This window comes from Pelodiscus sinensis, chromosome 2 (assembly GCF_049634645.1).
Source record: "Pelodiscus sinensis isolate JC-2024 chromosome 2, ASM4963464v1, whole genome shotgun sequence".
NCBI classification, from domain to species: Eukaryota; Metazoa; Chordata; order Testudines; family Trionychidae; genus Pelodiscus; species Pelodiscus sinensis.
The window spans coordinates 205,315,465-205,340,415 of NC_134712.1; the positions used below are offsets into that span (position 1 = coordinate 205,315,465).

The 24,951-nt window shown below is 41.4% G+C and overlaps 1 protein-coding gene across 2 annotated transcripts in view; it reads left to right on the top strand.

Moving 5' to 3' along the window:
• The window catches only part of ETV1 (ETS variant transcription factor 1), an 82,064-nt gene that overhangs the window by 17,164 nt on the left and 39,949 nt on the right, over positions 1 to 24,951 (top strand). The gene's annotated exons all lie outside the window — the stretch shown is intronic.

The following is a 24,951-nucleotide window of genomic DNA, read 5'->3' on the forward strand; positions in this document are numbered from 1 at the left end:
AAACTTTACCCTGCCCCCTTCATTGTTTGATGGTATCTACGAAAAACACAAGAGGAGGTAGGCAGGCTTTAATAAAATTGTCAGATGGCTAAAGGATGAAGCTGGCAATGAAAACTCAGTGTCAGCAACATACTGATTTGTAAAGTAACCTTGGTACATTTGATTATAAACAGGGATTATCCTTGTACCTAATTAGTATGCCCAGTCCCATAATGGCATAATCATGGGTATGGTGTTTGGTTTCAGAATTTTTATTTACATTGTTGCTTTTTTGGTGTTTTTTCCATCCCTTAAAACATAGATCCACGATGAACTTTTACTTTAGCCTGTTATCAAATTTTCTTCTAATGCGACTTTGTGCGGTGCTTTACCAGGTGGACCAGACTCTCTCTTTATTTTGTTTTTGATTATGTATTTTTTTTCTCTGACTGTTCAGTGCTTTCACTTACTACAATACTGCCAATGGGGTAAATGTTAATATTAGACCTCAGCTGTTGACAGTAAATCGGTAAGCCTGGCTATAAAATTCTCTCTACTCAGTGTCCGATTAAACTTTAAGATAAGAAAAATACTCTTTAGTAATGATTTTGAATGTGATCTTTCAAGACCTTTTTTTTCCCCAGGTTTAGCAAAGAAGTTCTTTCAATGCAGATGCCAGGATCCTTAAATTATTCAGGGGCTGTGCTTTTTAGATTCTCTAGCTTGCAGTCTTTAAAAGCCTGTTAAAGAGAGATCTTTTACATAGGGTTCAGGTAGCTGTGTTCTTCTGTCATTTTAAGTAAAGGTTCAGTGTATTCTGCTTCCTGCATAAGTAGGAGGAGTATTAAAATATTTGCACGCCTGTTTGTAACACACACAATCATGGTTAGGGTTTTTCTGCCCCATGAAATGAGAGCTATTTTTTATTCTTCTGGTGAATTAAAAGCAAATTACACAAACCACAATTTATACAATGGTAAGACTTTTATGTACCTTCACATATCTTGTGAGTGTAGTTCCAGGATGTGTAATTTTCATTTCATTCTCGGCAACTGGATGTGGAAGATATTTTACAATCAGATTCGGAAACATCCCTATCGTGTCAGTTTCAATGTTGGGACTGATCCAGCTGTCATCAAAGTCAGTAAGACCTTTGTAAGGAGCAACTATACACTGTGTTTATTTTTGTCTGTATTTACCATGTTGTGTAGTTTATTGACGTGTAAGTTTGAATCCTAGTCTAGAAAATCATTAGTGGCCGGAAAACCCCCCACCAATTTTTTAAGTTCAGCATTATGATCCCTGATTTTCAGTGGTGATTTAGTGCCTAGACAGTTGGCACCATATATTAGAAGAACAAGATGTCCTAGAAATCTTGCCCCATGAGGGCAGGGGACTGGAGTCGATGACCTCTCAAGGTCCCTTCCAGTTCTGTGAGGGTGTGCCTAGACTACAGGGTTTTGTCGACAAAAGTGAACTTTTGTCGACAAAACTATACCTGAATCCACACTGCCTTTGAGTTATGTCGACATAACGTCGACAAAACTCAGCAGTTTTGTCGACGTATGTAAACCTCATTCTATGAGGTATAACGCCTTTTATCGACAGAGTTCTCTTGATAGAAGGCATTATTGCATCTACACTGTCCTTTGCGTTCACACTATTATGTCGACAAAGCGGCTTGCTTTGTCGACAGAACTGGATGTAGTCTAGACGCTCTTTGTCGACAGAAGCTTTGTTGACAGTATCTGTCGACAAAACTTCTGTCGACAAAACCCTGTACTCTAGACATACCCTGAGATAGGTAAAGTGCAGTTGCTAGTATTTTGGTTTTTCAAGGTGGTGACTAGATGGCTAACACTACAGGTTGGACATCCCTGATCCAGCATGGTTGGGATCTGACCAGTTCTGAATGACAAAATTTGCCAGATCAGCATAGGTGTCTCCTGCTATGGGCCCCAAGACAGCTGTACCCCCTGCTTCTGGAACCCTCAACCCCACTCTGCTGCCACCGGTGCTTGCCCCTGGCACCTGTCTGCCTTTTGAGGCCGAGGTTCTCCAGCCCTGATTTCCCCAGCCCTGCGCTGCTGCGGGCAGCTGGGCTTCTCCGGTCCCTGACACTGCACTGCTGCTGGCTGTCGGGGTTCTGTGGCTCTGCACTGCCTTAGGCTGTCACAGGAGGCTGGGTTTCTCTGGCCCCTGATCCTGGGCTTCTACTGCTCCTGCCCCAGTGCTGCTGCGGGCACCTAGGGCTCCTCAGCCTCAGGGTCCACGCTGCTGTGGGCTACCGGGGTTCTCTGGTCCCTGGTCACCGCACTGCCGTAGGACTCCTCTGGCTCTGCTGTTTCCAGCCCTGGCCCTCTTGCCATTCGGCTCCAGAGTTCTCTGGTCCAGGAGGACCATGGATGTTGCCGGACCAGGGAGTACCAGTTTTCAGAGGTGCAACTTATAGTACAGTTTTCCTGTGATAAATCCATCCGGCTGGAAATGACTTTTCTTTTAAAGTAGTTCTTCAGGCACAGTACTGGAACACTTTGACAAATGCAGGTGAGGAATTAAGAGTTTTTCAGTCTTAGCTTAAATTTCTCAGATAACTTTTACTAATAGTGCTTTCTATAGCAATTTTTTTTTTCATTATGCTTTAAACGGCTTCCTCCATTAGGTCAGATTTTTTTTTGTCAAACACTGATATTATTGGTTTAGCTTAAGCCTAACTCTGAGGGATATTTTAGGTGATTAAAACAAGGGTCAGGCAATCAGAAGTCTCTGGGTTCTATTCCTGCCTCTGGTTCTCTGTGACCTCAGACAAGTTGCTTAACTGCCATTATACCTCAGTTTGAAGTGCATACAAAAATGCATGCATCCCTCACGGTGATGTGGGACATCTCCCTTAATTCTCTCTTGTAAAATGATATGAAGTCCTGGAATAAAAGGATTTACACAGTACAAAGCATTTGTTACGATTATTATTTGTTTGATTTCTATTACAGAGTCAGGTTAACAGTTATTGATTGGCCCTTATTGCCTGCCTCTGCACATGTTCTCCCCTCTTTCAGTTTCTCCCTCATGATGACTTTTTTTCCAGAGCTCACTAGCATTACGTTTTAGCTGTTGTGTTTGTGTTTTTTAATTATCATTTAAAATAAATGTATTTGTGATTGGTGCCTTTTAGAGAACTCTCTGGACTCATTTGTGGTTCAGCCTGGGCATTAGCCTCTGCTAAGCAGGGTTTTCTCCTTCCTCTAGGGGATATTTGGGACAGTTCAAATCTACCCCTGCCCAGTATGTTCTTGCTTTTGCTAAATTTAGTTCTTGGAAAAGTTTTGTTGCAAGGCCTTTGAGTACATAATGCTTTTCATCTGTGGTCCTAATAACCTCTTGAAAGCTTATAGATTTGTTTTGATTTGCAAGCAGATTTTGTTTTCATTCCTCATTGTATTTTATGCTGTATTTCTAGCTCTGAAGGATAATGAAGCTTTGTTATGTTTTTGTGCAGCAATATTGATCATACATTTCATCAATACAATTGGGGCAATTGTCCCATGAAATAAGCTCTTATCCAGGTGCAGACTTTGCTGCAGTCATATCCCTTAAGTTTGAGCTGGTGCTTTTGAAATGGCCTTCATAAGGTGAAGTGAACATTTCCGGCCTTTCTCTTAATCGGTACTCCTTTCTCTTCATGTGCCTGTATATTTATAACTGCCTCTGGAATTTCCACTACATGCATCTGATGAAGTGGGTCTTTGCCCATGAAAGCTTATGCTCCAATAAATCTGTTAGTCTAAAGGTGCCACAGGACTTCTCATTTATGCTAAGTAATGTTGCCTTTCACCATCCCAGCAGAGACTGCAGTTCTGTAATGGTTTGGCAGTGGGGCCAGGATGTTAAGGGACCTGATAGTCTTTAGCTTACTGGACTGTAGCACAATCTAAGCAAATGGACTGTATTGCTGTATTGTCTTAGCTCCCTCTAAGAGCCTTCAAACACTTGTCCCTTCCAGGCAAGTCCAATCCAATTCTTCTTCCTCAAAGCTCCATTCTCATTCATGGTTTTAGTGCAGATTAATGGTTTGGGTTGCATGAAGAGGTTATCAGCTAATGAATAAACTTTAGTTTATCCCATCCTGTGATAAAGCTGTCTCCTAGGCCAAAGACGAAGCATGTAACCTTTTCCCCTCTCAAGTGATGATTTCTTAAGGCTGTCAAACAACTTCCTGAGGGCTGTTTACATAAAAACAAACAAAAAAAGTATTTTATTCAAAACGTGAATTTTCAGTTTTGCAACCCCTCCCTCCCCCTTTTTTTTGGCTGACGATGTTCTGTCTAGAATTCTATGAATCTTCCAGTACACGAAATACACAAACTGTTCACACTGTGCAACTTCTAGCCCCATGGCAGAATCCTTCTGACAGTTAGACAGTTATTTTGATGTCTAAAAGGACAGTAATTGTTTATGGGATAAAATGTACGGTGTTACTATAATGATCTTGTTTGTGTTAATGAATGTAAGTAGAAAAGTGGCTGATTTGTGTTCCTGCCATTGTGACAGACAAAGCAAAAAAGAAAAATTTGAAGAACTCTGTTAAGCTATTTTGACACAAACATTTATGCTCTTTAAAGTTAACTACTTTCCATACAGTCTCAATGGAGAACATATATATATTTAAAATGTATTCAGCTTTGTTCTTCCTTCTGTTTGCTGCATCAGCAGACAAATGTCACAGTCCCCAGTAGTCTACTCTTGAGTTTTTCAAAGGGAAGTGGAGGAGGGAAAGGAAAAGGAAAGAATGCCTGTCCCAGATACATGAAGTATTGACAGTTTGAAGAAGCTGAGCTGCACAAAGTATGCATGTATTCTGAGGATAGTTCTTAAATCCCTTTAAACACACAGTGTTCTTGATTTCAGGGTTCCATGTCCTTTTGTTTAAGATCTGTTTGCTTCACATTATTGGGAGATAGGCTTGCTGGACTGATAAATGGCACTGGTGTATAATAAATGAGCATATATAGAAGACTAATTAAGTGGTGGTCAATGTCATCAGTCCAGAATACTTGTTTACTAACTGTCTCAAGCTGTAGAAATAAAATTTGTCTTAACTTGTGGACAGAATGCAGAGTCTATTTAAAGGAATGAACTCTAAACTTGTAGTTCATATTTGGTGAATGGAAGCTTTTCCTGAGAAAGAATTAGGTTGATTTTTTTTCTAGTCCACCTCATGCTTTGTGTCTTTTCCAAAACACCTCTAAAAAAGTATTTACTGTTATATTGGCCTTGAATGAAGGCGAAGTCAGGAGTAAATTAGAGCAGCGTAGAACAACTTCATTCATGTGTATCTATCTACCTGTTCCCTGTGTTACATGGGAGTATATGTGTTAGAAATGAGTGAATCATTAGTAGCTTTATTTCTGGTCATTTTCCTCCTTTTTGCTGTTTTGGAACTTATTCAGGGAATACAGTTACCAGTAAGTTAATGTGGTGAAATATTTTGAGATTAATAGCATTTACTGCCAACTCATGGAGTGACTGAACAAGCAGGTTGCTTACTGGCTGTGTTTGCCTTTGATTTTAACTTTAAGCATTATGGGTCATGATCAAGGACAGTGGAAATTTGTATGTGCAAGAAAAATGGCTAATTCTGCAGATTTTAGGGTCTTTATGAAAATGTTGCTTCTTTCTACAGACTAACTTTTGGCTTAAAAAGAAAATATATCTGAATTGTATCCCATTGCAAGGAAAATCTTCACAATGGAAACTGATGTGATATTTTTTTCTTAACCCAGTTTTGAACAACATTTCATTCAGCCAAACCATTAACAGAAGCTAAGGTGTTATCTACCTCAGCAAGTGCCATCCTTCACACTTGAAACTATTTGGGACTGTTATGCCTTGTCTACACTAACTGTTGTATCAATAAAAGCAAGCAGGATCTTATGAGGGGGATAAGGCAAAAAGCCACATTTATTGTAAAGATAATAATAAAAAAATAAAGAAAAGATAGAAGCAAACAACGTTGTTTAACTACTTAACCCTTATACATATAAACGTTCATTCATCCATTCATTCAGGTTCTGTGTATTTGTTATAGTTACCAGCCTGGAAGTTGCTTGTGACAGAATACTGGCCAAGTACAGGCAGTCCCCGGGTTACGTACAAGATAGGGATTGTAGGTTTATTCTTAAGTTGAATTTGTATGTAAGTCGGAACTGGCGTCAGCCGCTGCTGAAACTGCTCAGTTTCAACCGCGGCTAAATCTGGACGCCAGTTCTGACTTGCATACAGATTCAACTTAAGAAACCCAGGCGTCCCCAAGTCAGCTGCTGCTGAAACTGATCAGCGGCTGATTCCAGGAAGCCTGGGGCAGAGCAACTCTGCCTCGGGCTTCTTGTAGTGAGCTGCTGGTCAGTTTCAGCAGCAGCTGACTTGGGGATACCTGGGGCAGAGCAGCTGGGGTGCTACTGGGTTGCTGCTGTCCCCCTGCGGGCGTGCTCCGCGGCTTTGCTCCCCGTCTCCCTGGTCTGCAGGGAGACGGGGAGCAAAGCCTTGGAGCACACCCGCAGCGGGACAGCCCAGGCGCGCTTAGGCTGTCCCACTGCGGGCGTGCTCCAAGGCTTTGCTCCCCGTCTCCCTGGTCTGCTGGTCGTGAGACGGGGAGCAAAGCCGCAGAGCACGCCCGCAGGGAGACAGCTCAAGCGCGCCCGGGCTTTCCAGCTGCGGGCGTGCTCCAAGGCTTTGCTCCCCGTCTTTCTGCAGAGCAGGGAGACGGGGAGCAGCTTTTCTTGCCCGGGAGGATGGGGGCGGCGGACCGCGGCGAATCTGGGCGTCCCGCCGCTCCCGTCCTCCAGGGAGAGAATAGCCCTGTTCGTAACTGCGGACATAAGTTGGATCCGCGTAACTCGGGGACTGCCTGTACTCTGTACACAAGTGATGGTAGTGGGGAGCGAAGTCCTGATCAGATGCGCATCTGAAGCTCCTGGTAGGCTGGCAGCAGAACCTTGGACTCTGATTCCATAGTTTTTTAGTCCAGTTCTTATAGGAATTTCTTCCTATGTCAGTCTATGGAAATTGCTGCATCATGCTGATGTCTTCAGGGTGGCTGCCAGGTGCTCGTCAGTGATCTCATCGGGTGGACCTCCAGTACTTGGTTTTTTCCACTTGACACCTTTTGGTTGCACTGGCACCTGACAGCCTTCTTCAGCCCTTTGTTGCTGTATTCTCAGGCTGGCACCTCTCAGAACCATTCATTTATCATTCAAGCACTTTCTCTTTCTTACATACATTCCCTAATTAATGTTTCCCATACAGTATTTCGTATAATAACAACTTTACATATTCAAGAGTTGTAGTTACAAAAAAGTTAAGTTTCTGGGTGGCATTTCTTGAAACATTCTCTGTCTGAGTGCTGAGTTAGTTACAATTGTTTTGAAGAGAACAGGCGTCAATTATGTAACAATGCCCTTAGTCAATTACAGGGCTTGGCTCCCATAGCAGAGTTAGTGGCTTGACAATGAATTGTTACAATGTATCTTTGCAATGTCAATTTCAAGCAGCCCCTTGCACAAGCTTGAGCATGCCCTGGGACACAGAGGGGAGGCTGTTTCTGTCTACATAGGATTACATTCTTAACAGTTCTAAATTACATGACCTAATACATTATATTCTAAAGGGGCAATAATAATAATAAATCTAAACATTTAACAATCTTAACAAATAATAAGAAGAATAAGAATAAGAATTAATAATAAATATAAACACTTTAAGTTGTGGGGAACAAATTATGGGGAGTCACTTCCATTTGGGGGAATCATTTTCAATACTAATATCATCATTTTCAATACTATCAATCATTTTCAACATATTAATATATGTTATCCCTACATAACCTGCCCCCACCCCCCCGCAGTTGATCTAATCCACCACACTTCAGCTTTGCCAACAGCATGGTGGAAAGAGTCTTGTGTGTGGTAAGATCGCAGGGAATGCTCTCCTGTCAATGCCATCTACTCTTCTCATCCTGGTGGAGTATGGGCATCGATGGGAGAGTGCTTGGAGATTGATTTAGTGTGTCTAAGCAGACATGATAAATCGATGGCTGGTGGAGAGATCACTCCAGCATCGATCCCACATAGTGGAGACAAGCCCTTAGTTTTGTGCAGGTTTGTGCATCCTAAACAGAAATACACACAAAAACGTGATATGTTTGTGTGTGCATTGTGAGTTTGCATGCAGTTGTTAAACATGCAGTTTGAGGAACAACCTCATTCAGATTTCAGAGGGATAGCTGTGTTAGTCTGTTTCAGCAAAAATAACAAAGACAAGCAGCAAGGGCAAGGGCAGCAGCAGGGGTTGGGTCCCCCTGCATTCAGGCAAGAGTCACCAGGAAGCAGAGTGAGTGTGAAGACTGCGGGGGGGCCCAACCAATGCAGCTATGTGGCGTCAGGCCCCCACGATAATCCCCGAAGCTACATCTCCAAGGGATGGGGTGCCATGGGGAGAATAGGCAGAGTGGTGACATGAAGGGGCTGGGCTTGGGGAACAGTAACAGGCCAACCTCCCTTCTGCCTACCAGCCTGCCAGCACTCCCGGGCCACATTGCACAATTGCTCCAATCTGGGATGGTTTGTTCGCCAGAAGTTTGAGATCATTGTTTTACGCTATTCTGGTAATGTAAAGAGGTCTTTAGTAATCTTAGTTAAATGTGAATTAGGCCTCTATTTTAGGTAGCTGCATGTCCATTGACTTCAATGGGATCTCATTGCTGAGCACATCTGATGCCAGTACACTTATTTAAATTTCTAATTTTAGGCATCTCTGAAAATTTTCATAATGGCTTCTTGGTTTAAGTGCTTATGCAATTATAGTAAAAATCAGCTGGCCATAAGTTCTTCTGAGTCACTGCAATGACCTGTCCATTGGAGACTGAATAGATTGTTTTTGCAGTGGCTAGACTTTTACAGTCCCACAGAACAGTCTTAAATATAGGATATACTACAGACATAGATTTGAGTTTGTCTTTCTTCTTTACTATCTGGTGTTTAAGCTGAGTTACTGCCCCAAATGGGGGGTATTTTTGTTAATGTGACATTTATAATGGATCTGCAATGTTTGCACATTTACCCAAGTACGGTCTGTACACAGATCTCTCATTGATTTAAGTCTGAAACTGATTTCAGTGGAAAATCCACTTGACAACTTCCTAGTCTCCTGGAAGAGTGCACAGGCTTCAGATGTGCAATAATGTTATTATGGAGCAGTGTAAGGATTAATTATGACTCCGTACATATATTTCTGTATCATAGTGTTGCCGCTGACCCCAACAATAGTGCTGTATTTTGTGGAGGAAGTTTACTGTCCTATAATCAGCTATATAATGTTTACAGATTTCCCACTGGGGTCTGCAATTTTTTGTAGGTGCGATCAGCAACCCTCCAGGATGTTGATAAAATGGTGCTCCCGTAGACTAGTCTAATCACCAAGAGCCCAACATGGTCTCGCATACAGCTCATAGGAAGTTAATCACTCTGAGTTATGTCTTCATTGCAGAAGACATGTCAACTCTGCCTCCCATTCATACAGAAAAATCTCTGACCTGAGTTTGGAAGTGCTTTGAGCCCTGGTTAGCTTACATAGATGAGATGGGGGCGAGGTTAGAGCCTTTACCTCAGACTAGAACTCAGACAACCACTGTAGCGAAGATGTGGGCAAAAATCATTCGTCCAAATTAGGGATGTGAATGGGTAACTGGTTACCCGGTAATCATTACCCTTAACAGGACCCTTAACGGCAGTCCACCCTCACCCTGCTGCCGCTTCCAGCTTGGTGAGAGACTGCCAACTCTCAGCTTGTGTGGTCTGGGAGCTGGCAGCTCAACGCGGAGCAGCCCCTGCCCATGGTGCAGGGCCACTCCAGTGCCTGGATCTGTTTAATCAGTTAAACGGTTATACTTAACATTTAACCAGTTAACTAATTAAATGGGATTTGACATCCCTACTTTGGCCTGCAATGGCCTCATAATTTCCCTGCAGTTGATGCAAATGACTGTTACTCATGACAGAAAACCAGGAGATATGCCCCAGATACGTATGGGCAAGAGGAGACACAGTTATGTGAATATAGCATTGGAGGGGAAATGCTCACATCTTGACTAGACTAACCATGGGGCTAGTTGCTGGGGAAGACACATTCTGAGTTCCTAGGCACGCAAAGGCACCACACCTGCTAATTACCTCTTTTTGTGAACTGTATCTTACCTCCCCTGCTTTGCATGGCACTGCATGTTGCTGGAGTACAAAGAGTGCAGCCGCTTTCGTCTTGGACTTTATCTGAGAGTATCTGAATAATAGTCAAACATGGGCAGGCAGCAAACAAAATTTACATTGGTGCATTGCATTCAGGTCTCGCTGATTTTGGCAAATTTTGGGGAAAAAATCATCCCAAGTTCAAGGATGCTTGTCCTCTTTCTTGGAACCGTATATGATTGAGCAAGGTTAATGGGACTAGATTTTGATTAATTACTTTTATGTTTGCTTCTAAAGCTTGATGTGCCTTCTGTGCGCAGAGTTGCCAGCTTCCTAATTTCTGAAAGCTGACCTATGGAGCAAGAAAGCTGGAACCTCTCCCTTCCCCCACTCTTTCCTGAGGCAACGTCCCTGCTCCACCTCTTTCCTGAGGCCCCACGCCTGTCACTCACTTCTGTCCTCCTCACTCAATCCTGTCAACTCCCCCCCTGCCCAGCTTGTCTCTTTGCTCCAAGGCTAGGACAGGAGCCTGCCTGTCCACAAGATGCAGGCAGGAGGCAGCCCAGAGTTATCAGGGGATGGTGTGGGTTGATGATTCGGTGCCTCCTCCCTTGGCCTCTACACCTGTGATAACTTGACTTTTGGTGTCTGATCAGTACATGTGATTGGACACTGTACAGATCCCCTTTCAATCATCCTTTCTCATCAAAAAATGGATACCAGGTAACCCTATGTGTGCTGTTTATAGAATTGAGAACTAGGATACAGCGTGTGTTGTTTTTCCTCATTATTAAAAAGACACAGTCAAGTTAAAAAACGTGTTTTCTAAATGTATTCACTCTTGCTATTTTTAACATTTCTCCACAACTGAGAGAGGCTAAAATAAGACTTTCATTTTATTTACTTTGCATATTGGACATCACTTTGTGTAGTCAGTAGTCTTGTTTATTTGCTTTTTGCAGGCATTTCCCTTCATGGTATCCAAGCTCCTGACAGACACTGATGTGTTTTAGGGATGTAAAATCCTAACAACTCACTTAACTGATTAATCTTTAGGTTAACCGATTAAGTGGGATCCTGGGAGAGAGACAGCTCCAGGCCAGCTTGAGCATCCCCCAGTCTGCGGTGTTCCCGGCTGCTGACTCCCAGCCCCAGCTGCATGGGGCGGGTTGCCGGTTTGCATCCCTGCATGAGAGCCCAACCAGGCTGCTCCTGAGTAACTGCTTAATTGGTTACCTGTTCATATCTCTAATGTATCTGTCCTCATAACATACTTGTGATGTATGGAAGTATTGTTGTTTGATATTACAGGTGTGGCCAATGTTTGAGATTTTTGAAGTTGGGCAACCAAAACTGAAAGACCCAAAATCAGAGGTCACTTTTTGAAAATGCTCCGGTTCATACAAAATCCAGGAACTGTACCTAGTTTCTTTGACTCCCACTCAGATTCCTTAAACACAAAACAAGCCTCATTCTCCAGTTTGCCCTGTTCTTTATATGGATCTGTCTCAAAGCTACGGAGAAGTTAGAAAACATTTTAAAAAAACAATCCTAGAAAAAATGTGTTTGGAAACTCCCTGTAATTGGCTGGGAAGACTAGGTCCTGCCAACACTGGTTTATTCTTTTTCTGAAATTGACAAATTTTAAGTGGACAGTGTCTCTTTGATATAATATTTCTGTAGGTTTTGCATATAAGTGATTTATTCATTAAAAATGATTGAAAACTGCAGGAATAGCATCTGTCTACTCATGTGAGACAGGTGAGCAAAGGTTTATTTTCTCCTGCTTGGTAAATGGGCTTAGGCTGGAAATAGGCATCTAGATGCTTACAGTGAGGCAGCATTGGCATGGACAGAAGCATAGGTGCCATGGGAACTCTTACCCTGAAAACGTATGGCAGCAGGTGAGTTTTGCAACTATAGGATTTGGCAGGAGTTTTGTGGATCTGAGTGGAGCCCCCTGAGCACCTTTTAGGAGTGGGGCTAGAGAGCTCTAGACCAAGCTTATAGCTGTTTCCGTTGCTTCATGCTGACTTAACAGACAGTCTAGGCTTCCGACTGAGAATTCTGGACTCCTTATTGTGTATAGTATGGTTCCCATCATCATAATGTCTGAGTGCCTACTCCATTCCCTTGCTTGGTGTGAATGACTGGTTCCCACCAATGTTCCCGCTAATCTTTTCCAACCATGTGAAGAGGTTTCCATCCATGTGCGGAATAATTTTATGTGCACCAAGGCATATGGAAAAGTGCACCTCAAATAGAAACAAAAATAAAACCCAGCTGCGGGTGCTCTGCTAATCAGCGGGGTGGCATTTGAAGCTCTCCTAAGCGGCCACATGAGCACACAGCTTCCAGGGAATGTTGGTTCCCACCTGTCCTGTCGCCAGCTGAGTGTGCCCTGATTTAGGGCCCCAAATCCTCTCCTCCCTGGAGCTTGACTTTATTGATAACTCACAAACAGGAACACAAGAGCTTACATTTTCTCCTCCAGCTTGGCTATTTCAAAGGTTTTCCTCCTGGACATTCTATTTCAGTTTTCTAAGTCCCAAAGAGGCACTCCAATTCCTTGTCTGGACTCATTCAGTCCACATATTAGCATGACTGTCGGGGTAGTTAAGGTAGGATTTTTGCACCTGGGTCTAGTGTGATGCAAAGGAAGAGTCTTTTGAATTTCTATACAGTCTTGAAGGTGCCATCCTTGTACCATTGGCTTAATCATTCTAAAGAATAGTACCACAATCTGTTAAATTTCATAGGTCTTCACAGTAGCTTATGTAGAACCCAATTGGCTTCACCCCAGTAATGTTAGGACTTAATTATAAGATTGGAATAGACCTCAGGAGGGCATCTACTCCAACCCCCTGCTCAAAGGAGGACGAATCCCAACTAAATCATCCTAGCCAGGGCTTTGTCAAGCCTGGCCTTTAAAATTTAAGGATGGATATTCCAACAACTCCCTACGTAATCCATTACAGTGCTTTAACACCTTCCTAGTGAAGTAGTTTTTAAAAAAATATCTGACCTAAACCTCCTCCGGTGCAACATGGCACCGTTGCTGCTTGTTTTGTCAAAGAAGATGACTTTTTTTCATAAAGGAATCCATAAGTGTAACTCCTATTTATGCAAAGGCCTGAATTTGGCCCTAATTGCCTTATACTCTACTCCTTCCTTCCTATCAATAGTCTGAAAAATTTGCTGCATTAGCCATGCAATTATCTAGTGTCTCTGGCATTTAACAGCAAGTTAACTTTCTCCAAAGATGTTTGCTTTGGAGCAATTATTGTCTGAATTTTGGGCATCTGGCACTAATACCAACACTCTCGCACTGCTGGCAATTGCAAGTCTCATAAACTCAGACAGGTAAATGTCTCGAATGAAATGATAGTATAACATGAAGAGGAATATAAATCAGTGTAAAATACTGCCTGTGACAGCATTTCTGCAAGGTTGCTGCTTTCGGAGACTAGCAAACTGTGTCAACAGCTGTAACGCATACCAAATAAAATATCTCAATGCATTTCTAGACTTGATATTGAAACCTTATGGGGGTGGAATGATAGGAGTGAGTGAACTAACTGAAACCACATGCCAAATTAATAAAGGTTTTTTTTTTTTGAAGTGTTGGCAGAATCTTCCTTAAATAATGTGGATTTTCAGCCTATTGTTTTCAGCTAAAACAATGTAGGCCAAATGACAATAATGTCCTAACAAGGTGTTTACTATCAGACTGTTGTAAAGTTTGCTTTGTAATTGCTTTGTCTTTGTTGTTTTAGAAGCAGGTTAAATTTTATGGGCATTTACTGAAAGCTTCCCCACCTCACCTTCCCCTTTCCGTGTTTCCTGTCCAATTCAGAAAATATTTTCAACTTTGATTGTTTGCTGATGGGTTTTTTTAACAAGAAGCTATGTGGCTAATAATATCTGGATTGATCTTTGTTGTGCCTTAAGTAGCATTAAATCATCTAAACATTACAGATATACACCACTAATTCTGAATGTATCATTGTACTGTAGTGACTGAATAGTACTGCAGATAAGGGCATGTCTACATTTAAAAGATGACATCTAGTCAATTAATATTGCAGTTTTTTTCAAAAAATCTATTAAGCTATAAAATATAATCTTTAGTGTGGACAACATTAGTTTGGTATAACTGCACTTTATACCAGTATAACTTATGCTAGAAAGTGATATAATTGCATCCACCGGAGAAGGAGGGTTTTGCTGCTTTAACTATTCCAGTATAGTTAAGTTAGCAAAATTTTCCAAGTATCCCCTTCATATCATGCTTTAGAAGCAACACATTAACTATTTAATCAGTTATGTTTCCAAGAGTAGAGACTCGCAGAGAATCCTTTCCTATTTGCTAAAAGGTTACAGGGTGACTGTTTTCAGTCAAGGAAATTGGCTAGGAAATTGGTGACTAAGAACTTGTCTACCTGGGGACCAGAATTATTATACCATTAAATCAATTCCAACATAATTCTCCATGTAGACACACACTCTATTCTGGTGTAAAATTAACTATTTCCAGTATAACTGGTCTGCTTTAATTGTACTAAAATAAGACAGTTATATCGCAGAAAACAGTGTTCACATGGAAAGGTACACCAGAATTACTATGGCAGTTTAATTACATTGCCGTTATAATGCTGTGGATCAGTTTCCCCATGTAAAAAAGCCATAGTATACATCAGTGCCATGGAAAGTAATATGACATTTCTTTGCAGTACATTAGGTGGTGGTGAGCCATAATATTGAAGACATGATTCAGCACAACGGTGGTGCCCAGTTCCACTGAACTTCACTCTGTTCTTTGACTGCATGTCAAAGCTCTTTTTAAGTCTTGGACCTGTGTTACTCAAAGGCTGTTTGTTCATGACAGTTCATGCTGAAACGTTTGGAATAACTGTGGCGGAAATTTAGAACTATAATGTCCTAGAGGCAAAAGGTCAATGTAATTAATTAACTAATTTAAATTAGTGCTTACTGATACCCTTTTTAGTCATTAATCTCCCGTTTCTTCACAATTTTTTTTTTAAATGTCAACCTTGCAGCTAGAAAAAAATCATTCGCATGTAGCAATGTTTGTTAATGTAAACTCCTCCAAGCACTACAGATTTTAGTAAGGACCATAAGCAGTCTGTATTTTCAGAAGTATTAGAACTGGAGGAAATTACCTTTCTATTTTTTTTCCTCTTATCCCAAGTTTTTCAGTGGAACAGAAATAAACTTTATCTTACACAATGTGATTTTTATCTTGATCTGCTACTCTATTATAAATCTAGGTCAGATTTATAGTCAACATTTTTAATCCTGTCATACTTTGTCATAGTGAGAGCAATTAGGGTAGAAATGGAGGAGAGACGCCCACGTATTCTGATTTTTTTTTTTTGTCCAAAGAGGACTTAATGACTGCTTTACTCTACTCCATGCTGTGTTTTGTAGCATTTATGCAATGCCCTGTTTAAAAACGTTTTTGCATATTCCACTGGACTGTATGAATCATTGTGCATTACACTATGTGTCATAGGCAGGAAGAGAGAACAGTCATGTGCTTTGTCATATAGACTGAATTTTTAAATGTTGCTAAAGTGCATTTGTGATTGGCGTAAAGGTGGTAGCTCACTTCAGAGTTGGTTATTTTCCCCTTTTGTTTGATGAGGTTCTTTTATAGCTCCATCTTGCCCACTTTTTCCGTTACTGCCAGTTAGCTCTGAAATCTGGTGCTTCGGCTCGTCATACAGAATGATCTAAAAATGAGGTCCCCATAATGTTTCTATCCACTGGATTGGTGAGGGCTGGAGGGACTGGATTTGAAGCCAAAACAAAACTGAATCAGATGGAATAATATCCAGAATGCATGCCAAGTAGTTCCCAGTCTTGAAGCTCCTGTTTCTGGGACAAAAGATTGAGAAGGAGATGGTAGGTCAACTCCAATGACATTGGATATCCTCTAATTCCCTTAGGGATGTAAAATCCCATTTAATTGGTTAACTGGTTAAACATGTTGTCTAACTGGTAGGGGGACGGGCTGGAGAGCCCCTGCCTGTGGCGTACGTGGGCCCGCTGCGGGTAGGGACTGTTCTGGCTGAGCTGGAGCATCCTTGTCCACAGCTGGCCCGGTGGGACTGGAGCAGCTCCTTGCATGCAACAGACAGGAAACTGCTTCAGCCCCCATTGGTTAACTGGAGCTGCTCAGCATCATCCTTTAAGGGTGATGTTTACCAGTTAACCATTCACATCCCTAGTTGCTGTATAGAAACAGAGTAATTCTATTTCTCTCTATTAAATCAGGGTGGCCAGTAAGCACGCTAGAGAATATACATAGACCATATGTCCAGAGTACTTTTTTCAGTGTGTTTTGATGCTGATCTTCATGAGGCCTTGCAGATACAGTTACAAGATGGAGAGAATTACTTTTGTGGAGTTCTACAAATTTACTTAATAACCATCAGCAAAGTAACTTTAGAAAACTCATTTCCTAAGCTGTGGACTTCCAGGTGGCTCTGTCCTGTCATCTCTTCTGTTCATTTATTATAAGAAGTTGTTCGAATGACTCATGAGATTAGGCTGATGCTAATTTACCAGCATGTTAGATATCCAGCCTGGGACTATGTTCCCCTGTTATCTGATGGATATTGGGGCATAAATGAAATACACTTGGAGAGTTCAGACAAGATTAGACAGAGATGATTCTGATGGGCAGGCACTTTAAAACCTGGTAAAATGTATATTGAGATTATCTACTCAACCATTTTCAAAACAACCCACCATCTTGGGACCTGGCTCTTCCTCTGCTTTCCCCAGTTGTATTGGTGATCTAAACCACCTTTTTTCTTATATGTATTTCCAAGAGATTACAACCAGTCCTCTTAAATGAAGGTCTTGCCTCTGTCATCTACACTTTTAGATTAGACTAAATGTGAACCCTTTCAGCAGGTGGAGAGTAGGATAAGAACATACCACAACTAGGACATGCTGTCTGCACTCTATCACTGTCAGCTAGTGGGTCACTATCTACAAAAGGTCTAGGTGGCCTAGACTAAAATTATCCAAAAAGATCTTTCTCTGACTTGCCATATGATTTTTACCAATCTAGAATGTTGCTCTTCTGAGGCTGAAGCTCACATCTTCAGAGATACTAAAGGAACATTTATAATGACTGACATTCCTACCTATAATGCTGTCCAACTTTTCAGTTTTATGTTCTGTGGTATTTGATGAGGGACTATGAATTTTGAATTTACCAGCTGTGTGTTTAATCAGTAAGTAACTGTTGGAGCATCATGGGTAACAGTCCTCATGAGAACCCATTTTTTAAGTCTGCCTGTTAGAGCTATTGTAGAACTTATCAGCTGAGAAGTAACCAACATTTTGCCTTATTTTGAGTGTACCATTTTGTTATTAGTATACTTAAATCTTTTTAGCTCAAAAAAAAAATCTAGCTGTTGTGTGACAGTGTAAGTCCCTACTTCAAATCATCAGGTGAGTGCTTGTCCCAATACTGAAGATGAGGGAAATCACAAAAAAACGCCACAAAATAGGGGCTCTGCCCTTAAATGTATTTCAGTTTGCATTTTGATAGCAGTTTAGAAATGTTATCGCCCGTTTTGTCACAGATATAATTCACATCTTTCTTCAGGCACTGTAAACAAGAGAAATGGTTTAATGGCTCCATAAAAGCCACTCTGTGCTGATAGCTGAGATTAGACCCTTTAGTAATGGATTCCTGTGTGTTGGGGGAGGAGGAGGGCTTGGCAGAGGTAAATGTACTGGAAAAGAATATTTGAGAGTCTCTGATGTATCTGAAGTGCTTGCTGCCTTTCTGTGTGTGTGTGTATGGGAAGATGAATTTAAGGAGTCTGTGACACTGTTGGCTTTATCAGTACACAAGCCTTCCCCCTTGCTTCTGGAATGTAACTGACTACTAATTGAGGTCATCTCAATCAGTTTATCTCCTTGCATTGAAGTGACCTTAACTTAAAGTGAATGGCTTTTCATCATCTCACTGGTGTGAAAAACCACATGCCATGTATTTATACCTATATTTCATTCATTCTAAAAGTGAATGAGATCACAGACAAAATCTGATTGAATGTGTATTTACACTGCAGTTGTAAAGCATAATTTCTAGCTGAAAGAGATATGCCCATGCTAGCCCTGTGCAGGAGCAGGGTCCATGTGGCCAGTTAGTGTGTAGTCCTGAGGGAGCTAATATTGGAAAGATAGTAATGCTAGCATCAGGGCAGTTGGATTGCCCCAAGAATAGTTTCTCCTTTGCTGCTGCTATACTTCCATGTTTAGTACACAAACTTGATCAAAGGTAGTATGGATATATTTCCTGGAGCAGGAAATTACACCTTCTGGCTCTGAGGGTATACATACATGTACAGACCATTGTATGACAGAATGGTGAGAAGCAACTCAAAAATATGTTCAGCATATATGCCAAGAGCACAGCTTATTTTGACTTCTCCCTTACTATCTTTTTCTGGGGGTGCATAAAACCTTCCAATCTATATATACAAATCTAATATTACTGAATGTGACCAGACATTCTCTAAAAAGCATGCAGGTTTGAAGCTGTCACTGATTTGATCTGCACATTATTGATCTGCACATTATTTTATATCAGCTAGTACATGCATGTCTCCATACACATGCTGATAATAAAGGAAAACCATTTGGTCTATGGGGTGAATGTAGATACTTGGAATCAAAGCTGAAATGAAATGTTTGTATTGTTGACTTATCAAGAGTTCATGTACCATTAGTGAAGACCTACCTGCTTTATGTGGATTTTTTTCAATACACAACTTTTTTCTGAAAAGTTTTGTCTGTGTGATCGCAGCAGGAGGCTCAGCTCCGCAAACTAAAAATATGCCTTGCATTCAAAAGTGAAAGACTTGCAGCCAGCCTCATAAGGCATTTTCTAAGTTCTTCCTCATCTCAAGCATTCAATTTACAGTCTACTTGAATCAGTGGTTTCACAGAGTGTAGCAGTAATTAAGGGCTTGTCTATATGGACTGTTACTGGACAGTAGGCTAGGGCAGTGTTTCTCAACCAGTGGTACGAGTACTCTTAGGGGTACTTGAGAGAAGTCTGAGGGGTACATTAACATAACTGAAATTTGGAGAAAACTGAATTTTTGTTTTAAGTTTTACAGCATTTTATGATGTTTGTACTTTTTCCACCCAAAAATGTCATCGCCCACCCAGGTATGATTAAGTTGTTTAAACAAATGTGTTGCAATGGTAGAAAAAAATGTGTCTCTAAAAACTGTAGGTACTGTGGATACTTATAATTTTTTTTTAAAAGGGGTACTTTATAAAAAAAAAAAGGTTGAGAAACAGTATACATTTACAGTGTACTAGCTTGCCACACACAAAGTGGCCACATGGACCCTACTATGGGAGAGTACAGAATCTTTTGTGCATGGCAGAAGAGTCCACATGGCCAGTTAGTGCATAGAACTCTAGTGAACTGTGGCTTAATGCACACTGTCTGTTTTGTCAGAGCTTGCTATCTGACATCTAGGGCTTCCCAAGAAAATTGTACCACATTGGGCCAAATGAGTTACTTTTTGGCCATGTGCAGGGAAGCTGCCCTATTGATACAGCCCTACAGAGATACAAAATTGGCATCTGCCAAAAATGGTCTGCAGATATCGATGGTTTTGCAGGGCTCTATCGTTTTGTGTCAGACAGCAGGGCCAAAAAAATACCAACATATAAATCTCAGCCAAGGCAAGGTGATTCTTTCTAATCACTTACAGAAGTCTTCACAGAATTGCTTTCCACTGGGTCCTAACAGGAAGACTTCAATCAGGACAAGCCCTATTAACTTGAATTGGCATCTACATGAGTAAGAAAGTCAGGCTCAAGATGTTGATTGGTAACAATAGAAAGGAAGACAGCACTTCAGACCTAGTAGCAAAAGCTTTTAGTGTGAATGTGTGTTTATATGTTTGTGCCATTTATGTGTTTATAGCACAATGGGGTTGTTTGCTTTATTACCTTCCCCCACAAAAAAAACCCCACTTTTTTTTAGCATACACAAACCTTATAATGATACCTTATAGAACACAAACCCCAATGATACCTTATAGAACACAAATATAAAGAGAACACAAATTAGCACATCACATATAAAAATGTGTATCTTATAAAGCACCTAATGGCACACCAGACTTACACAGTGATCCATTTACCGCCAAATGCAATGAGCCAGGTCTTGATGTAAGCAGTCATGGTAACTTCAGAGGGGCTACTAACATGAATAATGCATTAAGCAGGATTATTCCTGACTAACCTCACAGGTACACCAATGGCTCACAGAGAATCCCAGGGAAATTTTAGGCAAATTTTCCAACTGAAGTTTGTAGGATTGGGCCCTTATTTTGTAAAGGGCCACGGTGGATTTTGGGGGGTTTGGATGTGGATTATATAAATAATTAAGTATTTGGGATGAAATTTTGAGGATTATACTTGATTTGGTGATACTGTCACTTTTCTGTTTGGTTTTATGATAAGCAAATCCATTTCAGGCATATCCTATTTTCCTATCACAACCAAACCCTTACCTTGCTTTAACTTATGGTAAGAGGAAGCTGTATACCAAATTTGATGGTACTAGCTCTTAACGTTTAGAAGACGTTCTTGATCAAACAAACAGACAGACTCTCTGAAATATACAGTGGATAGCTACAAGAAAACGTAGCAACCTACAATGAACAGTAATGGGGAGGGGATAAGGAGGAAATGGGATGTGCAGGGGGAGGGGAGATAAATAGGTTTTGGAATTTAAAATGCTTAACATTTGTCTACTGGGGAAACTCAGACCTCATCAGCCAGCATCAAGGGGTAGTTTTGAAAGGTCAAATAGCCCTGAAAGAAAAAATGTGAAAGCATTACTCTCAGATTCTCTTGTCCTCTTCCTCCCCTAAAAGTGCCCATTTAAGGAGTGGTGTGTAGGATTTTGCAGGGCAAGTGTATTTGGGTTGTGCCTGAGGAGGACTTTACTTTTATAGCTATGCTATTTGTTCTGACTATAGTTAAGATAAGGATCTAATATAAAATCACTATGGACTGAATTGCTTTCCCTAAATGAAATGAAGGGGTTAACTTGTTTCATTTGATACACTTTGCCCTTCCTCATAAAACTTGGAAAAAGGTAGGGTAAACTTTAATTAAAACTACAGAACAGATGCCTTCTAGCTCTCTGCCCTGGACCTAGCTAGTAAGGACTGTACAGTAAGCAAAGTACAATGTACCTCTTAGCTGAGGCAGCAGGCTGGAGCCGTGTTCAGTGAAAGTAATTTAATTAGTGTTGATCATGACTCCAGATGATGGTGATTTGATAAGGAATAATTTAGTACTTAACAGCCTTTTACATCACCAACTCCATGTGGGAAGGTAAAGCAAATTGCACAAAATGAATGTGCTGCTTTCACTTGTGCCTGTGCCAGTGAGCTGGAAAACTGCCTGTTAGCAGACGTTCAGGCTCTCAGCACTGTGATGAAATACCCAACCAGTTCTGCGTGCAGGGCTATGGTGTGGGAGTCTCTGTACTCCCGTTATTTAAAAATAAATAAGGGAAGTCATTTCTCATAACAGATTAACTCTGAGGAAGCAGTAAAGTCAAAAAGAGAAAATAGAGCCGTGTGTGGCCTTTGTGCGAATATACAATTGTTGGCTTTTTAAATAAAAAACCCTGTTGTGTCTATAGGTTAACTTGCAGTAGATTCAGATCAGACCAATTCACAGATGTAAAGTAAGAGTCAGAGATGCTGGACATGTCAGAGGTAGAATACAGTCTCTGTGGCCAGGAAAACACAGGGCATATCTACATTCCAGTTTGACCCCATGGATGGTCCATGCCAGCTGACTCAGGCAAGTTGGTCTGCAGCCTGAGCTCTCCCAGGTTGCAGGGTCTTAGAGTTTGAACTCCATCAAAAGCCCAAACACCTATGCCAGAGTTAAACTGCCTCACAGCCCAAATCCCATGAGCCTGCATCAGCTGGCATGGGCCAGCCCTGGTTTTTAATTGCAGTGTAATTTGTACCCTGTGGGTGCAAAAAGTCTTGTAGGGCAGTTAGTTAACCATGATTAAAATAGCAGTGAATATACTTAGGGTTGCCAGGTATCCGGTATTCACCCGGACAGTCTGGTATTTTCACCTCCTCAGAATACTGAGATGTCCAGAATTCTCTGAATTTTTCTCCAGCCAGGAGGCAAAAATGCTGGGCACCTGGCAATCCTACAAACACTCAGTGCCCAGCCTCCCCCCCAACCCAATGCCCCACCCCCAACACCCCCAGCCCTCCGACCCCAGCCCCTATGCTTACCTGGTTCCCCAAGGCTGCCGGAACAAAATGGCTCCTGGCCAAAAGACCTAGGTGAAGCAATGCCTCCCCTCGGTCTTAGTGCTCAACTGCTCCCCTGTTCCTATCCCTGCACACAGTCTTAAAGGGGACATGATCCTGTTTTAATGCTGTTTTATTTAATTTTTTTTTTGGCTTAAGTCTTTGGAGTTTTGGGTTTTTTTTCCCCCCTCAACAACTTTGGTCTCCCCCCTAACACAGATGCCTTTTTCAGTAGAAGATCTGATTCTTGCAAATTCAGATGTAGCTCTGTTGCAGCTAATGGATCTACACCAGTTTCTTTGGGTATGTCTGCACTACCACCCTAGTTCGAACTAGGGTGGTTAATGTAGGCAACCGAAGTTGCAAATGAAGCCCGGGATTTAAATATCCCGGGCTTCATTTGCATCTTGCCGGGCGCCGCCATTTTTAAAGCCCCGGTAGTTCGGACTCTGGGCCCGCGGCTACATGCGGCACGGAGTAGGTAGTTCGGATTAGTTCGGATTAGGCTCTCTACTCCTCGTGGAACTACCGTTACTCCTCGTGTATTTGAGAGAATAGTCAAGCCTTAAGAGGGGAAAAAATGTATTTAAATAAATACTGATTTTTGTTTTCCATTTACGACCGATTTGCCCAAACTTTGAGAGAGTGGTGAGAATTGGCAGCTAATCAGGAACTCTAGGGCATGACCAATTTGCATATACATTTATATATAAAGGGCTAGATCTTGCTCATCATCATGAAGCATGGAGTCCCGCTTCCTCCCATTAATTCTCATGGGTATGTCTACACTACCACCCTAGTTCGAACTAGGGTGGTAATGTAGTCAACCGGAGTTGCAAATGAAGCCCGGGATTTGAATTTCCCGGGCTTCATTTGCATGTTGCAGGGCGCCACCATTTTTAAATGTCCGCTAGTTCGGACTCTGTGCCCCGCGGCTACACGCGGCACGAACTAGGTAGTTCGGACTAGGCTTCCTATTCCGAACTACCATTACTCTTCATTCCACGGAATAGGAAGCCTAGTCCGAACTACCTAGTTTGTGCTGCGTGTAGCCGCGGGGCACGGAGTCCGAACTAGCGGACATTTAAAAATGGCGGCACCCGGCAACATGCAAATGAAGCCTGGGAAATTCAAATCCCGGGCTTCATTTGCAACTCCGGTTGACTACATTACCACCCTAGTTCGAACTAGGGTGGTAGTGTAGACATACCTCATCTGATTAATGAGATCAAAATTTGGCCCCAGATCCTTTCATTAAAAGTTAATGTACATAATCATTGCACTTTCATCATAGAAATTGTGGTTAAAGTACACTAGCCATCTAATCCTGTAATATCAACATTATTCTACCCAACAATGACAGGAGACCCTGACCATGGACCACTTCATGACCTCCCATTGAAATGTTGGCACCTTTAATTTAAGATCTCCATTCAGACTTTCTCTTGATTTTCCTCTAGTGCATGTTCTCTTTTAAGAACACTGCATGATCTGTTGCAATATACATTGCTTTAGGAAAATGTATATGCATGTGCCCATACTCAAATACCCTCCAACAGCTGGCATGTGTTGTCAAACTGTCACTTTTAAGATTCTGTGTAAACAAAAGAATGATGTAAAGCCTAAGGGCACACAATAATGCTCTGTGCAGCAGTGAGATTCTCTAGCATAGAGCTTGCATGTGTGCGGCTGTCACTGAAATGCCCCAGTGGTACAGGATTGTAGGAGGATCCCAATAGGATATGGGTATCCAAAGCTGAAATTTCAATGGGATGTTCTAGTGAGATCATTGATTACAAGAGTTAAGATGAAAGGTTTTAGGCAGGATAACAGAGTTCAGGGGGTTGAATTAATATCTTTCTTGTGATTTGTACTTCATTTTGAAATATTTTAGATAGACCATAATTGACTTTTAGGGCTGCTCTTCTCTAAGCTTTTTTTTTCTTCTCCCGTGCCCCTGTTCTGTTGTCCTTTAGTGCGTTTGCCTAATCAGAAAAGGATCTAGGTAATTTTGAGCTGTTAATGTAGATTCAGATGAGCATCTTTTACCTTCCTTTTTGGCTGAGGTAGACCTTGAACTACAGAGAAGGTTGAGAGTAGCCAACTAGCCCTAACTTGATTTTGACTTCTTTGTCCAATCTAGATAAATCTGTGCTTCTCATTCATATCCCATTTTTGCCCCATCCCTTCCTCTTTTTACCTGTAAATACACTGGCAAAATTCCCATTGTCTTCAGCTAGGCCAGGATTTCATATAATAAATATTTTATTGTGTACTTTTCTGACTTTACTTTATCATAATATCAACTTTTAAGCCTGTAATCCTCCAATTTCATAAATTCTAGTACACGTTTTCACATATGTTAT